Genomic DNA, 15,723 nt, shown 5'->3' on the forward strand with positions numbered 1-15,723 from the left:
TTACTTTTTTGTCAGCTTTGTTAATGTGTTTTGTATCCCTGACGAAAAAGTAAATCACTTTGAAAGTTTGGAATAACGCTGCTTAGTGTAGCGTGGATTTATTAAGCCTCTGAGTGCCGCCGTTGTGGAGTTTTCGGCCTGGCAGCAGAATATTCGGGGTCATTCCGAGTTGTTCGCTCGTTGCCGATTTTCGCTATGCTGCGATTTGTTGCAAAATGCGCATGCGCAAGGCACGCAGGGCGCATGCGCTTAGTTATTTAACTAAAGACTTAGTAGATTTGCTGAGGATCCTGCAGCGCTTTTCAGTCGCACTGCTGATCGGTGAGTGATTGACAGGAAAGGGGCGTTTCTGGGTGGTAACTGAGCGTTTTCCAGGTGTGTTCTAAAAAACGCAGGCGTGTCAGGGAAAAACACGGGAGTGTCTGGAGAAACGGGGGAATGGCAGGCCGAACGCAGGGCGTGTTTGTGACGTCAAACCAGGAACTAAACAGACCGAGCTGATCGCAATCTGTGAGTAGGTCTGGAGCTACTCAGAAACTGCAAGGAATTATTTAGTAGCAATTCTGCTAATCTTTCATTCGCTATTCTGCTAAGCTAAGATACACTCCCAGAGGGCGGCGGCCTAGCGTGTGCAATGCTGCTAAAAGCTGCTAGTGAGCGAACAACTCGGAATGAGGGCCATTGCTCAGCTTTCATACAGTAAAATAATGTCTAAATAATAAGCAGCAATGACAAGTTGCACTTTTTGCCATGGTAAGTGTTAATTTAATAAATAGGCTCCTTAATCATCTTACAATATTGTCATACATTTGATTTATTTAGAACATCTCAATTATGTAACATCATTTTTTTCCATTGCCAAGTGTTGCGCATTGTGTGTTTAGATATTCATAGTTGTTATTTTCCTAATTAAATGGTAAACTATAGAAAACAAAGTGATCCCTTACTATCGTACAAGATAACACCACAATGTTAAACTACTCGTGACTAAGAACAGCACATCAATGAGTCATAGGATTAGGACCAAAATAACACTGCAACCCACAGATCATGCTGGAAGAAAACTATGCATATTTTACATATTAGATGAATCCATATCTACTTTTTCTTATGTTACTTATTTTTATGGCTATATGGATAAAAAAAAGTAAAAAGAATTACTGGCATGAAAAATCAGGTAGCAGCTACTACTGGGTTGGAAATGAGTTGCCAGCGTCCGGGATCCCGGCGGTCAGCATACCGACCACAGGATCCCGGCAGCAGAATGCCAGCAGGGGGGGGGGGGGGGGGGGGCGTGCAACAGAGCCCCTTGCGAGCTTACTGTGCTCGCCACGCAGCAGGCTCGGTGGCGTGGGAATAGACCCTGTGTTTCGCCATTCTGTCGGGCGGCATTGTGATTGCTTGGGATTCTGCCGTCGGCATGGTGACCGCTGGGATCCCGAGCTCCGGTCACATGACCGCATCCCCTACTACTATATAAGATTACCAAACTTAAGAATTAAGAATTTGTAATATATGGGCAAATATAAAGTTATAATTCAACCCAAAAAAACAGCAAATCATGAGTTTAAAAATTATTCGTAAGACAGCATATACTCACAATTGCCCCTTTTCCCACTCTGAGCCTAACTCTCTTGGTTCTGCTGTGTCCCTTCCACATTAGATAGCATGCTCTTCGCTACCCATGTATGTTCCTATTTTATAAATGCCCTGCTTTCCTCACTGCCTGCTGCTGGGGTTTGTGATTAAAAGTTCTGTTTAACAAAAGGGGAATCCAGCTATTAGACATATATTTATCCAGCTATTAGACATATATTTATTAACTGCCCTATGCACCTGCATATACTGTAGCTTGCAGAGTACCTGGAATGGCCCCCTGCAGCCAGTAACAATGATACAGAGCTACAGGCAGGCACGCTGCTGTATGTGAAGCTACCCAGAGCATCCTTAGCGTGCTTCAATGCAGTTCTCTACTTCATAGACATGGGCGGACCTCCCAGAGGCAATGGAGGTGCCTGTCTCCAGGCTCCAAGCTCTGAAGGCAGCACCTGTGTGCAGGGCCGGTTCCGGGGCTTCTGGCGCCCCGGGCGGAATTAGGGGGCGTGGCTTTGTACAGGGGGCGTGGTCATTTCGCCCCCTGTACAGACTGAAATGATGTGCGGTGCGCGATGACGTCATCGCGCACCGCACAGCAAAGGTCCTCTCCACGAAGGGAAACTAGACGCGTAGCGTCTAGTTCCCTTCGTGGAGAGGACCTTTGCTGTGCGGTGCGCGATGACGTCATCGCGCACCGCACAGTAAAGGACCTCTCCACGAAGGGAAACTAGACGTGTACGCGTCTAGTTTCCCTTCCCAGCGGCAGCGGGGGGCAGCGGCCAGCGGCAGCAGGGGGCAGCGGGCAGGCTGCGGTGGCTTTGTGATGTCAAACGCAGCCACTGTGACCCGGGATGCAACGGTTAGCCATCTACCAGTGCAGGCAGGGAGCTACTTGGCAGGTGCAAAAGCATCGCCGCCGTGCGATCATTTTGCACCAGTGCTATGCTGGATGTCCCCCCCCATGTCTGATGAGTAACTGATCGTATATGTGCTAGATTTAGCACATTTACGATCAGATCTGAATGACCCCCTTAGTTCAGCCAATTGATGCACTAGCATATGAAAGCATACCTCCCAACTGTCCCGATTTTTGCGGGACAGTCCCATTTTTTGGGGACTGTCTTGCTGTCCCACCCGCAGGCCACAGTGTCCTGCGGTGGGCAGGGGGCAGTTGGGAGGCTCCACCACAGCGTCTATTCGGTAGAGACGGAGGGAGAGGGGGCATGCCAGAAGCTCTCAGAAACTGGCCATGCCCCCATAGTGATGAAAAACTGGGGCGTGGCTCGCGATCGTGGCACTCCCACGAAGCCACGCCCATTTCCTACTGGCCACGCCCATTTTTCAGGCCGTCCCTCCTCTCCTCCCAATGTTGGGTGGTATGTGAAAGTAAGTACAATGCCGCCACTGTAGGAAAACGTTGCTGCAGAAGCATGCCATCTGCTGCACATCCAACACTTGCAATTAATTTAAATGAATTGTTGATGAGGTCACTTTCTGTGACACTGAGCTGCTGCATTAATTCTGATTATATTCATATTCATTCAGAATTAATGTACTGTAAATTGTCATCTTGATGATGTCACATGATTTTATACACGTGCTGAGCTAATGATGGCCATCGATGGTCTGACAAAGAGGGTAAATAGTTAAGCCATCAGTGTCTGTTCAGCGATGATGAACAACAGCTGCAGAAGTCCAATGGTAGCCAGCAGCTGAAATCCATGCATGCGTAACTGACACGTTCAACCACCACTGGTTCAACCATTGACAATGTGACACCCACTAAGGTAAATACCACAAAAACCTATGAGACTAATGTTCAACAGCAACTCACAAATAGGTTACATGCAGACAATAATTTTACGACTTCATTGTAGGAATTTATTTATCTGGAATGCTGCAATGAAGTTCTCTCTCGAAATACCGACGCTGGAATCCCGAACGGTGACATAATGCTGTCATCAAAATCCTGATGGTGCTCAGCAGTGGTGTGATTAGAAATTTTGCTCCCTCAAGCCAAAAATGTTTCTGGTGAACCCCCCATTCCCATTTTAAAAGGAAAGAATCTGCACGCGGGGGTGTGGCCTCACTGCAAGGGGCGTGACATTGCAGGAAAACACTACAATATACCCCAGTTATGCAACCTGCATGCCCCGGATATTGGCAACCACAGGGAAAAAAAATACTGATTCATTATTTGTCATTTTGCCTCCTTATATTAATGCCCCTTACACATTATTCCACACACAGTAATGCCCATGACACATTATTTCACACAGTAATGCCCATTACACATTCTACCACACACCATAGTGCCCATGACACATTATACCCCACACCGTAATGCCCATTGCACATTATATCACACCGTAATGCCCATGACACATTATACCACACACCATAATGCTCGTGACACATTATACCATGCCCCATAATGCCCGTGACACATTATACCACACACCATAATGCCCATTACACATTATACCACACCGTAATGCCCATGACGCATTATACCACACACCACAATGCCCGTGACACATTATATCACACCGTAATGCCAATTATACCACACCATAATGCCCATGACACATTATACCACACACCGTAATGCCCATGACACATTGTACCACACACCATAATGCCCATGACACATTATACCACACACCATAATACCCATTACACATTATACCACACACCGTAATGACCGTGACACATTTTACCACACACCATAATGCTCGTGACACATTACACCACACACAATAATGCCCATTACACATTATCCCACACACCATAATGCCCTTAACACATTATGCCACACACCGTAATGCCCATTACACATTATGCCACACACTGTAATGCTCGTAACACATTATACCACACACAATGTAGTGCCCATGACACATTATACAACACACACTGTAAAGCCCATGACACGATATGCAACACAACACAATGCCCGTGACACATTATGCCACACATCACAATGCCTGTAATACATAATGTCACACACCACAATGCCCAGTACACATTATGCCACAGTAAGGCTTCTAATTACTTTTAAATTACCTGCCCGCTCGTTGCAGGGGTTTCATGCTCTTGGTTCCACACTCGTTGCCAGAGATGTCATACTCGCCCCTGCACCACAGTTATCATCTACATCTGGCCATATTGAAAAATATGATACAGAAGTAGAACAATAGATCGACCCAATGCATTTCGTCCCTATTGGGACTTCATCAGGGGTACTTTATCTAAACAATAAAACAGAACAACTGAATATATGAACAGTACCAATTTCCAAATATATATCATTCTTTACAACATATGTGGAACCATACATACCAAAATACTCAAACAATGAGGTGAAGAAAATCTGATGAAATTTATAAACCTCTATTAAAACCAGGTTATCTGGATATGATACCTAGTTAATGAATAATAAATAACTTTAGACTATAAAATAAAGAAGATAAAAAATAGGTGGTGGTGAGAATATAAGGATACATACCAGACTAATAACTGGTATGAAAAATCTCAGCGTGATGTGGCTCCATTACGGAAAAAGTGTCTATACACTAATATGCAGTATCTCAACAATGGTATAAAATGACCTATATAAATGAACATAGTGGGAGGAGTTAATTATAAACTCTATAAATGTGTCTCAAAGTGAAAGTGAGGGGAGAAACTATAATACAATTCACTATTGGATGCAGATAAGTGTCTACCACTGAACTTTAGTAGATGCAGAACAGCCTTCTGCACATACTGTACTGTATAATAATATAAGGATATGCCTATAAAGTGAATTAACATCATTTTGGGATCTTTCAACTGGTGCTCAATCGAAACATTGATCCAACTCAACTGAACAGCCATTTCGGGAAGTAAATAAACTCCCAAAGCAAGATTAAATACATTATAATAGTTATACAATAGCGCAAGAATAAAGAAAATAATGCAAGATTATTAAGACGGTATTAATTTGGCATCAAAATTCACAGGTAATGATAGATATTAATTATTGCTATAACATAAATGTAGCATAAAATTACACAGATATTCAAAAGGGATATTAAATCCATTTTTTTGGATAAAAAATGACAATTACTAATAACAAAAATATAGTATAGAAATACATAGGATACTTAAAATAAGATGTTAAATCCAGTATTTTTAAAATACAAAAATAAGAAATAATCTATATACGAGGCAATGGAAATACACAGGAAAAACCTAGTGATACTTACAACAAAGGTGATGTGCTCCTCTCAGAGTTCAGTGAACAACTGAGAGAGGACATAAGAGGGACTATTTATACCCCTCTGGTTAGTGACCTCACTTGCTCCTATAGTTACCTATGGAGTAATCTAATGAAGTGAATACAGGTGTAATAAGGTAGGTAGATGAATTCTTTTAACTGATTCACTGCTAGTTCCATCCATCCAATTCAAAAGTAAGACTGATCGCACGGGGAATACAAAAAAAAGTGAATTTTAATAGAAACCTAAATAGCTCTATATAGTAGCAGTCCAGGTGACCCTATAATTTCCATTGCCTACTTATTTAAACAGCAGTGAAGGTCTAAACTGCAGATTTTAGTGTTTAGTAATAGATACATGGTCATCATTTCAATGGATAATAATCAGTTAACAAAAAATATAAATTCACCCATAGAACTGAACAGGAATCAATCAACTCTATCATAAGGATTAATATATCAGTGAGATAATATTAATACATAAACATATAGGTATGGGGGGGGGTTAATATATCCCCTCTAAATGGAAGGGAAATTAATATTCCTCAATGGCCTACGAAAAAGGTGAAAATCACTAATTTCTTAGCAGAAAGTGTAGAGTGAATAGACTCATAGTTGGTCTATAAGAAGGAGGCTACATCTATACCCTGATTAAGGCCGTAAGGACAAATTGAGTTAAGGGTATAAATCCAAAAGCTTTCTTTTTTGCCAAACTAAGGTCCCTATTACCTCCCCCTACTGGTTCTTTGATATGTATTGTAAATGGAAGGTAGATGAAACAACCTCTGATTGATGTTTTTCAGCATAATGACAAGGTAAGCTGTGGGTCTTGATTTTATTTTTTATATTGCGCATGTGTTCCTTTATTTGGATTTTTATCTGTCTCTTGGTCTTTCCTACGTATATCAGTCCACATAGCCATGTGATTTTGTACACAACATATTCAGAGTGACCAGGCAATTTAGCGTGTACATTCTACCAGTATCCAGATTAAAATTGAACTTAATGTGATCAAGAAATTAGCAGCAAATGCACTGACTGCAAGGTATGTAGCCAGACCTTTTAGTTATTAAAAAGTTCTTATTGCAGGAATCTAGGAATTTATTCTGTTGGAATTTACTAGGTGCAAGAATGCTCTTAAGATTCATAGATTTACAAAAAAACCAAGTTTGGTTTGGGGGGAAGATGAGGACCCAGAATGGGATCTTTCAGGAGGATGCCCCAATTACGATCCAAGACTTTTCGTATAAGGAAATTTTCCATGGTCTATGATGCCATTCTTTTTTCGATTTCAGTTTGGGTGTCAATGAATCATCCCTATCTCGAAGAAATGCCCTTATTCGTGCATCATGAATTAAAGATAGATCGTAACCTCTTTGTATAAAACAATCGTATAACACTTGTGATTGAATCCAATAGTCTTGAATGTCACTACAGTTTCTCCTGACCTGAAGGAACTGGGAAAAAGGGACCAATTTTTTCTAAGTTGGATGGTGGCAACTTGAATAAGGAATGAAGATATTAGCATCTACTGATTTGAAAAATGTTCTTGTTTGTATCGTTTCTCCAGGGCTACCGATCAGTTCCAAATCCAGATATTCAATATTAGTTTTGTCTATCTTATGAGTAAACTGCAAATTGTTATCATTTACATTGATATAGGATATAAACTCATCGATTTCTTCAGGGTCACCTCTCCAGATGATTACAATATCGTCAATGTACCGTTGATACAAGACGATATACTCCTCATACTTTGAGCCATAGACAGAAGCTTCTTCCCATTTGTTCAAGAAAAGATTTGCATAGGAAGGGGCAAATTTTGTCCCCGTAGCCGTTCCTTGCATTTGAAGGTAAAATTTGCCATTAAATTCAAAATCGTTGTGTTCCAGAATAAACTGAACACAATCAAGAATAAAGGCAATTTCTTCCTGATCTGACTATTGTCCTGTTTCTAAGGTGGTTCTAGTAGCTTCTATCCCCTTTGTATGTGGTATAGAGGAGTAGAGAGCGTGGACGTTAATAGTCAACCAGGTAATTTCGGAAGTCCACACTGGGGGGTTTATTTACTAAAATACCAATTTTGTCTGAGTTTTTTTTTCAAAGTGTTAACATGGGAATTTACTAAGCACAAATCTCGGCAGTGTTGTCTGTATTCGTAATGGTTTTCACAGCAGAGGGCAGACATACGAATGAATAGACCATCGGTCAAACATGGCTGTTAGTTCATATAACACAGGAATTTACTATTCGTTCGTATTTTGGTGTTTGTCAGTGAATGGTCAATTGCGGTCGTATTTTATTGCAAATCGTAAAAAAAACAGCAAAAAAATAGATCTGCTTTTTCCTAGCATGTTTTCCTTTAAAATCAAAGAAAACAATTGCATGGGGTCCCCCTCCTAAGCATAACCAGCCTTGGGCTCTTTGAGCCAGTCATGGTTGTAAAAATACAGGGGGAAAAATGCATAGGGTCCCCCACATTTTAACAACCAACACCGGGCTCTGTGTCCGGTCCTGGTTCAAAAAATATGGGGGACAAAACGCGTAGGGGTCCCCCGTATTTTTTAAACCAGCACCGGGCGCCACTAGCCAGAGAGATAATGACACAGCCAGGGGACACTGTTATACTGGTCCCTGTGGCCGTGGCATTACCCCCCCCCCATCTAGTCACCCTGGCCGGGGTACCCTGGAGGAGTGGGGACCCCTTAAATCAAGGGGTCCCTCCCTCCAGCCACCCAAGGGCCAGGGGTGAAGTCCGAGGCTGTCCCCCCATCCATGGGCAGTGGATGGGAAGCTGATAGCCTTTGTGTAAAAATAAAGAATATTGATTTTTGTAGTAGAACTTCAAGTCCCAGCAAGCCTCCCCCGCAAGCTGGTATTTGGAAAACCACAAGTACCAGCATGCGGGGAAAGAACAGGCCCACTGGTACCTGTAATTCTACTACAAAAAAAACAGTAGACACACCATGAAAGTAAAATTTTAATTACACACACTTACACACTCACATGCTTACCTACCTCCAACTCTGCGATTCACATCCACTTGTCCAGTAGAATCCACGGATTACCTGTAAAAATAAAATTATACTTACAAACAATCCAGTGTAGATCTGTCCTCTTCTTTCTTAATGTAATCCAGGGACTTGTTAAAAAAACAAACTGAAAAATCCGAGCCATGCAACTAAAGGGGTTCCATGTTTACACATGGAAGCCCTTTTCCCAAATGCCGGGACCCCCGTGACTTCTGTCACTGAAGGTCCCATCAGCCAATCAGGGAGCGCCACGTAATGGTGCTCTCCTGATTGGCTGTGCGTTCCTGCCCTGTCATTCAGGAGGAGCACACTGGTTACAATGTAGCTTAGCGCAGCTCCATTGTAACCAATGATGGGAACTTTGCGGTCTGCGGTAGACCGCAAAGTTAATTGGGGTCACTCAATACTCTGATGTATTAATATTATAGAAGCAGTACCATACTGTACATGTAAGCGCCCTCAGATCTGTTTGTTTGCTGTTTTCCCCCGAACCTTAGCTAACAGGAGATTCTTCTAGAGGTGCTGCTCTTTCATTCTCTTAGAATATATATATATATATATATATATATATAGAGAGAGAGAGAGAGAGAGAGAAAGTTTCACCCAGCACTCAGAGTGGATACAAGAGATATTTGCTGCGGTGCCCTCCGCAAGCAGACTGCGCTGCTCAATACAGTAACAAAAGTCCAGCGGCACTCAAGCAGACTATCACAAATATAGACTGAAGAAAGAAGTCTCTTTAATACATCCTACATCGTTTTGGGGTATAACCCCGTCGTCAGGGACATAGCATTATCTATATATCTGAATATCTGTATCTGTATCAAGCATGGTAGAGTTGTCCCACGGCCACTGCAGCTTAGCCTCTCTCCATATACCAACTAGACCACACTGGAGACCGCGAGAGACTGACTTCTCACTGTCACTTTCTGTATGTGTGACTGAGTCACATGCCACACACACAAACGGGTCAGGAGCTCCGTGATTGCATATTACACATAGACGGAGACAGCCTGTGTGTAGCTTGCACCAAGTGCAGCCGTGGTCATGGGTGGAAGGAGTCGCGGGGCTTCTGCTGCAGCCGCTCAACCTCTTTCGGTCTCCACGCCAGCGTAAGCACCCTCCCATAAACACAAACACACTGGAGCTCCGCCCTCACCTCATTCTAATTGGGTGGCCACTCGCACTGATGCTTGCTATAGGCTGATTAAGCATCAGTCATTGTACTGTAAGGCTTGTCAGTGTCTATTAGAAGCACCCCTGCAGCCCTGCACCTCGAAGTCTTCTCAGTGGCTGCAGGGGCTGTAGTTACGCCACTGGTGCTCAGGATCCTGGTGTCAAAATATCGACACCTGGAATCCCAAACATTCTTTTAGTGGGTTGCACTCACGTCCTGCCGTGGGGGGTGGGAGGTTAGGTTTAGGCATTACAAGGGGGGGTAGGATTAAGGTGCAGGGACAGGAAGGGGATGGTTAGGTTCCGGGGAGGGGGGGGTTAGGGTTAGGTGCTTACAAGGGGAGATTAGGGTTAGACACCAAGCGGGGAGGGTTAGGTTTAGGCAGTAGGAAAGAGAGGGTTAGGGTTAGGCACCACCCAGGAGGGTTAGAGTTGGGTTGGGTTAGCAGGGCCGGTTCTAGACCTTGTGGCGCACAGTGCAAAAGTTGCCTTTGGCTCACCCCCCTCCAACAGGTAAAACACAGTTAGTGCCTGCCTACAACGTGTGGCCAAAAATAGGGTGTGGCTTCATGGGGAAGGGGCATGGTCACAGTTGTGACCCCTGTAACTGTGCCCTCAGTAGTTTTTCCCCCAGTACTGTGCCCTCAGTAGTTTTCCCCCAGTACTGTGCCCTCGGTAGTTTTCCCCCTGTACTGTGCCCTCAGTAGTTTTTCCCCCAGTACTGTGGCCTCAGTAGTTTTGCCCCCAGTACTGTGGCCTCAGTAGTTTTGCCCCCCAGTACTGTGGCCTCAGTAGTTTTGCCCCCAGTACTGTGCCCTTAGTAGTTTTGCCCCCAGTACTGTGCCCTCAGTAGTTTTGCCCCCAGTACTGTGCCCTCGGTAGTTTTGCCCCCAGTACTGTGCCATACTGTGCCCTTAGTAGTTTTGCCCCCAGTACTGTGCCCTCAGTAGTTTTGCCCCCAGTACTGTGCCCTCAGTAGTTTTGCCCCCAGTACTGTGCCCTCAGTAGTTATGCCCCCATTAGTTTTTCCCACTGTAGCTGTGCCCCCTGTAGTAGTTCTCCCTGTAGTTATGCCCCCTGTAGAGTTGTGCCCTCTGTAGTTATGCTTAGTATTACCGCTTATCAAAAAAAAATACTCACCAGCCCCGTTCCTGCTTCCCAATTGCTGCTGCCCTCCATCTCTGGCCGCCAGCACCGCTCCTCTGATCTATGGGAGAGATGTCATGACGTCTCTCCCATAGCACCGCGCAGACACTAGAGGTCAATTATGACCTCTAGCATCTGCAGCCGCTCCCACAATGCCATGCGGTGCACAATGACATCAGGCAAACCGCACGGCACCAGTAGCAGCTCTTGTCATGGCAGCGGCGGCGGTGCTCTCTGAACAGTGGCGCCCCGGGCAAAAAGCCAGCTTACTTGTGGCTAGAGCCGCTACTGTGGGTTAGGGTTAGGCACCCACAAGGGAGGGTTAGGGTAGGGGCCAGGGGAGGGTTAGGGTAATTTCGGGGGGCTGTCAGGATTCTGATGAATGGGGTGCCACTGTCGGTGTTCTGCCCGCTGGCATCCCGTCCATCGGTATATCAAACTGATTCTGAATTATACTACTAATGGGGACCCCATATACTAGTTTATATCCATTACATAGCTCAAGTTGTACTCAGCTGTAATCTCTTTAGCTCGATATGCGGGTTTCCTAACCCAAAGTCTGATGCTAAATATGTACATTTTGCTGCTTATAGTGTAAAGGGGAAAATCTCCCTTTCTTTGTATTAAAAGACGAGACTGTTCAGCTTTGTAGCTTTCTCCAGGTAACTTTCACAACAAAAGTATATACTTCTAGCTCAGAGGTTTTCAAACTGTAGGGTAAATGTATGAAGCAGTGATAAGAGTTGAGAAATTGCCCATGGCAACCAATCAGCACTGAAGTAACATTTATAATTTGCATACTATAGAATAATACAGAGCAGCTAATTGGCTGCCATGGGAAACTTCTCCACTGGCTCTCTTCTCCACTCTTATCACTGATTCATACATTTACCCCTGTGTGCCGTGGCACCCTCGGGTGCCTCAGGGAACTTGCAGGGGTGCCTTGGATTAGTGGTCCAGGACCAATTCAAATTTTTTATGGTCAATGTAATAGGCAAAGCCAGTGCTGGTGGCTGCTAATCATAAACAAACAGGAGCAAATCCTGTCCCTCACCACCTAACTGAGTCTAAGAATAACATCTAAACACAACTGACTTAATTTAATATTTCTTTCTAAATTTCACAATATAAAACTTTTGGCCTGGGGGTGCCGTGAAACAATTTCTGATACTCTAGTGCAGTGTGATTCAAAAAAGTTTGGAAACCAATGTTCTAGCTGATATTAGGAATCTATAACTCATTCAGGTATGGGGAGGAAACTGGACAAATCCTGCTGTTCTGGCACATACAGTATAATACACAAGTGACAGGTAGTGCAGAAGTCACTCTCTCTGAGGGAGATGTACTAGGCAGTGAAAAGAGTGGAGAAGTGAGCCAGTAGAGAAGTTGCCCATGGCAACCAGTCAGATGCTCTGTGTCATTTTATAGTGTGCAAATTATAAATGTTACTTCAATGCTGATTGGTTGCCATGGGCAACTTCTCCACTGGCTCACTTATCCACTCTTTTCACTGCTTAGTATATCTCCCCCATCTTTATGTGTTGCCTGTCACTCTGACTTGTATTCAGCAGCTTTCAAAAGGAATTACCAAGAAGGGTAAAAAAAGGAACTCGCCTATAGTGGGGCACTCAAAAAATGTCGTGGTACATGTGCGCCAGTGTAGAATTATGAAGGTGGGAAGAAAAAACAAAAAATACTTACAACATACTAATACTTAACTTTTATTTATAGATCAAAGTTAAAAGATTGTATAGAGATAGAGATCTCTGTATTAAAAGGCGAAATATAGACAAAATACATACAATAAAACATGTAACAATTTAAAAGGTACAGGTTGTAAATAAACTCCACCGGGCCTTAGCCCTGTTTATGGGAGAATCACTTTATGAATGTCTAAGTAGCAGCACAGAAAGACAAGACCTCAAGGCATATTTCGTGGTTCTGCTGCCTCGTATGTGCTAGAGCATTATATACGTGGTGAGAGACCCTTACTCATGCCAGTCTCTAGAGTCATAGACAGTGCCAGACCATCCACGGAGAGTGTCACATTCACTTCTGCTTTTGGTTGATGACAAAGTCAGCGCAGCCAATGAGAGAGCTACTGACACTCTACTTGCTCTGGTGTTGAGAGAATGAACTGAAAAATAGTGGCAGTGTATTTACACTTTAGAAAGAAGCAGAGACTATAGAGAGGCAAGACTATAGCAAACTTCGTGGTTCTGCTACCACGCATGTGCTGTTGCATTTATATGCGTGTTGAGAGACCATTGCTGATGCCAGTCTATGGAAGTGCAGACTAGGCCAGATCAAAATGCATTGTGTCTCATTCGCCTCCAGCCCTGGCTGATAATCATGTGATCAGTGCAGTCAGTTTGGGGGTTACTGACACTATGCTTGTTCTGGTGTTGAAAGAGATACAGAGGGCATTATTTGATTCCGTATTAAGAGGAGGGATGTCACAATAATTTATTCTATATATATATGTGCTACGTTATACATAGCATCCCAACCCCATCTCAGTGAAAAAATCAGAAGAAATTCTATCCCTTTAATTGCTCTCTGATATCAATTAGTAATTGGTCTCTAAGGGAGAGATGTGCTTTTTATTTTGGCATTTGCTGTAAACATCTATTAATATATGGAGCACATTATCCACAGTGGAGATCAGCACGCAATGATTAACACAAGAAATTGTGATATTTTCACTTAATACTCATTGTCAACATTACTGAAGTTCAATTCTCTATATGTGCACAGGTGACTCATGCATAATCATTATATCCTGTTATCAAACATGCTAACTCCTATTTATGCATTAGCCTCCTAATTACTACTCCTTAAACTGATGTAAATTCATATATAGTCATCTATTGCCGCTGTCAGCAGTGTCTGAGAACAGCTAAAGTTCAAACTTAAGCCCTGGATGCAACCAGCAATTAGATCCACCAACATTTCCTTGATGTATAAACCAGGGTTAAATTAATTTAATATGTATGTTGGTAACCCTCATATATGCTGGATATCTCTACACTATAAGTCAAAAATAGACACTGCTGTATGGATCAAATGAAATCATTCACAAAGCGAGAAAGGCACAACAATTAAACATGTATTAACTGTGAATCATGCATATATGCAGCCTAGGATGACCTTTTGCCCCTAGTGACAGCACCATACACATGTCAGTTTGCGATAGCATCAGACCATCCGTTACTATCAGCTGCAGTTTTCACATATTAAGATGGTGTTGTGTCATACAACCTGTACCGGGGGGCAGCCCGCCGTGCGCACTGGCGGGGCTCCCGCAACGCTCCTTCCTTTAACGTACGTTTCGCCCGATGGCTTGTTCACAAAGGGGGAACAGCTTCAATGCTGATTGGTTGCCATGGGCAACTTCTCCACTGGCTCACTTATCCACTCTTTTCACTGCTTAGTATATCTCCCCCATCTTTATGTGTTGCCTGTCACTCTGACTTGTATTCAGCAGCAGCTAATCAGAATCACTATTACTGTCCTGATGGAGTGTAATCTGCTGTACAATGTTCACCTTGTCTCTGCCACTATAGCAATGTCTCTCCTCCTGCTCCTACGGCTTACTGTACCTCCTATAATCACCTCCTCTGCTCCTCCCACTGGCTGTTGCATTGGTGCACTCTACTCACCGGGAACAGAATTTGGCTCTCTGTAATCTGCACAGTGCTCCCATCATACACTGGCCACCACAATTCCCCCTCTGATTCCCAAGATGGCTGTGCTTAACTGCTCCAACTGCTGCTCACTTTCGACTGTCCCTGTACCACCTGACCTCCTGAGCAGCTGTAGAGGCTGCTGGGAAATGTGGTCTGTCTGTGTAATGGCATACTGAATGTATGTGCTGTAGCGTGATGAACAGTTTTAAGATAATAACTCACATAGTGGAGTATTATAATAATTTCCTCCAGGTGGTTTAAAACCATCGACTATTGATGGTTATGCCATTGATGGCAACCCCAGGCTGAGCTTGCTCCTCCCAGTAGATGGGTTTTGTTTACACTGTTATTAATGTTCTCAAAAATGTATAATTGCTGAGCATATACTGTAGCTAGTCTCACTCAGACTTGTAAGAATGTACCTACAGTATGCTGTTGAAGAAACGACATGTCACAGTAACTGCAGTAAGTCACCAGTAGTTCAATGGCAGGATAACAATGACTGGGGCCAGATGATAGCATCAGTGAGTAAGCTATGTGCAAACAGGACTCTGGGCCTGAATCAGAAGAGCACGCAGTGCTGACGTTTGTGCAGTTGAGAGGTCATTTGCTACTGTGCATGTACAAAAAGTTTAAAAAAAAAAATTCCTACAGTACATGTGCTACACTGAGTGTATGCAGAGACCACTGTTGTATACGGAGTCACTTGCAATAGATCTTGCAATGTACAACCATGGGCATTCCTGGGCGGTGACTGGGAGGTGGCCTGAAGTGTTCTCATTATTGACGTGTTACGGGAGTGTCATGGGCATGACAGTAAACA

The 15,723-nt window shown here is 43.5% G+C and overlaps 1 protein-coding gene across 2 annotated transcripts in view; it reads right to left on the reverse strand.

Moving 5' to 3' along the window:
* The window catches only part of TRPC4 (transient receptor potential cation channel subfamily C member 4), a 576,236-nt gene that overhangs the window by 222,026 nt on the left and 338,487 nt on the right, over positions 1–15,723 (reverse strand). The window contains exon 1 of one of the 2 annotated variants that reach the window (XM_063951857.1): positions 14,874–14,979. The exons of the other annotated variant lie outside the window; for it this stretch is intronic. The gene's annotated coding sequence lies outside the window, so the exon portion shown is untranslated. Of the gene's footprint in view, positions 1–14,873; positions 14,980–15,723 lie in introns of those variants that run through there. 2 annotated transcript variants of the gene reach the window in all.

Source organism: Pseudophryne corroboree, chromosome 2 (genome assembly GCF_028390025.1).
Source record: "Pseudophryne corroboree isolate aPseCor3 chromosome 2, aPseCor3.hap2, whole genome shotgun sequence".
Classification (NCBI taxonomy): Eukaryota; Metazoa; Chordata; class Amphibia; order Anura; family Myobatrachidae; genus Pseudophryne; species Pseudophryne corroboree.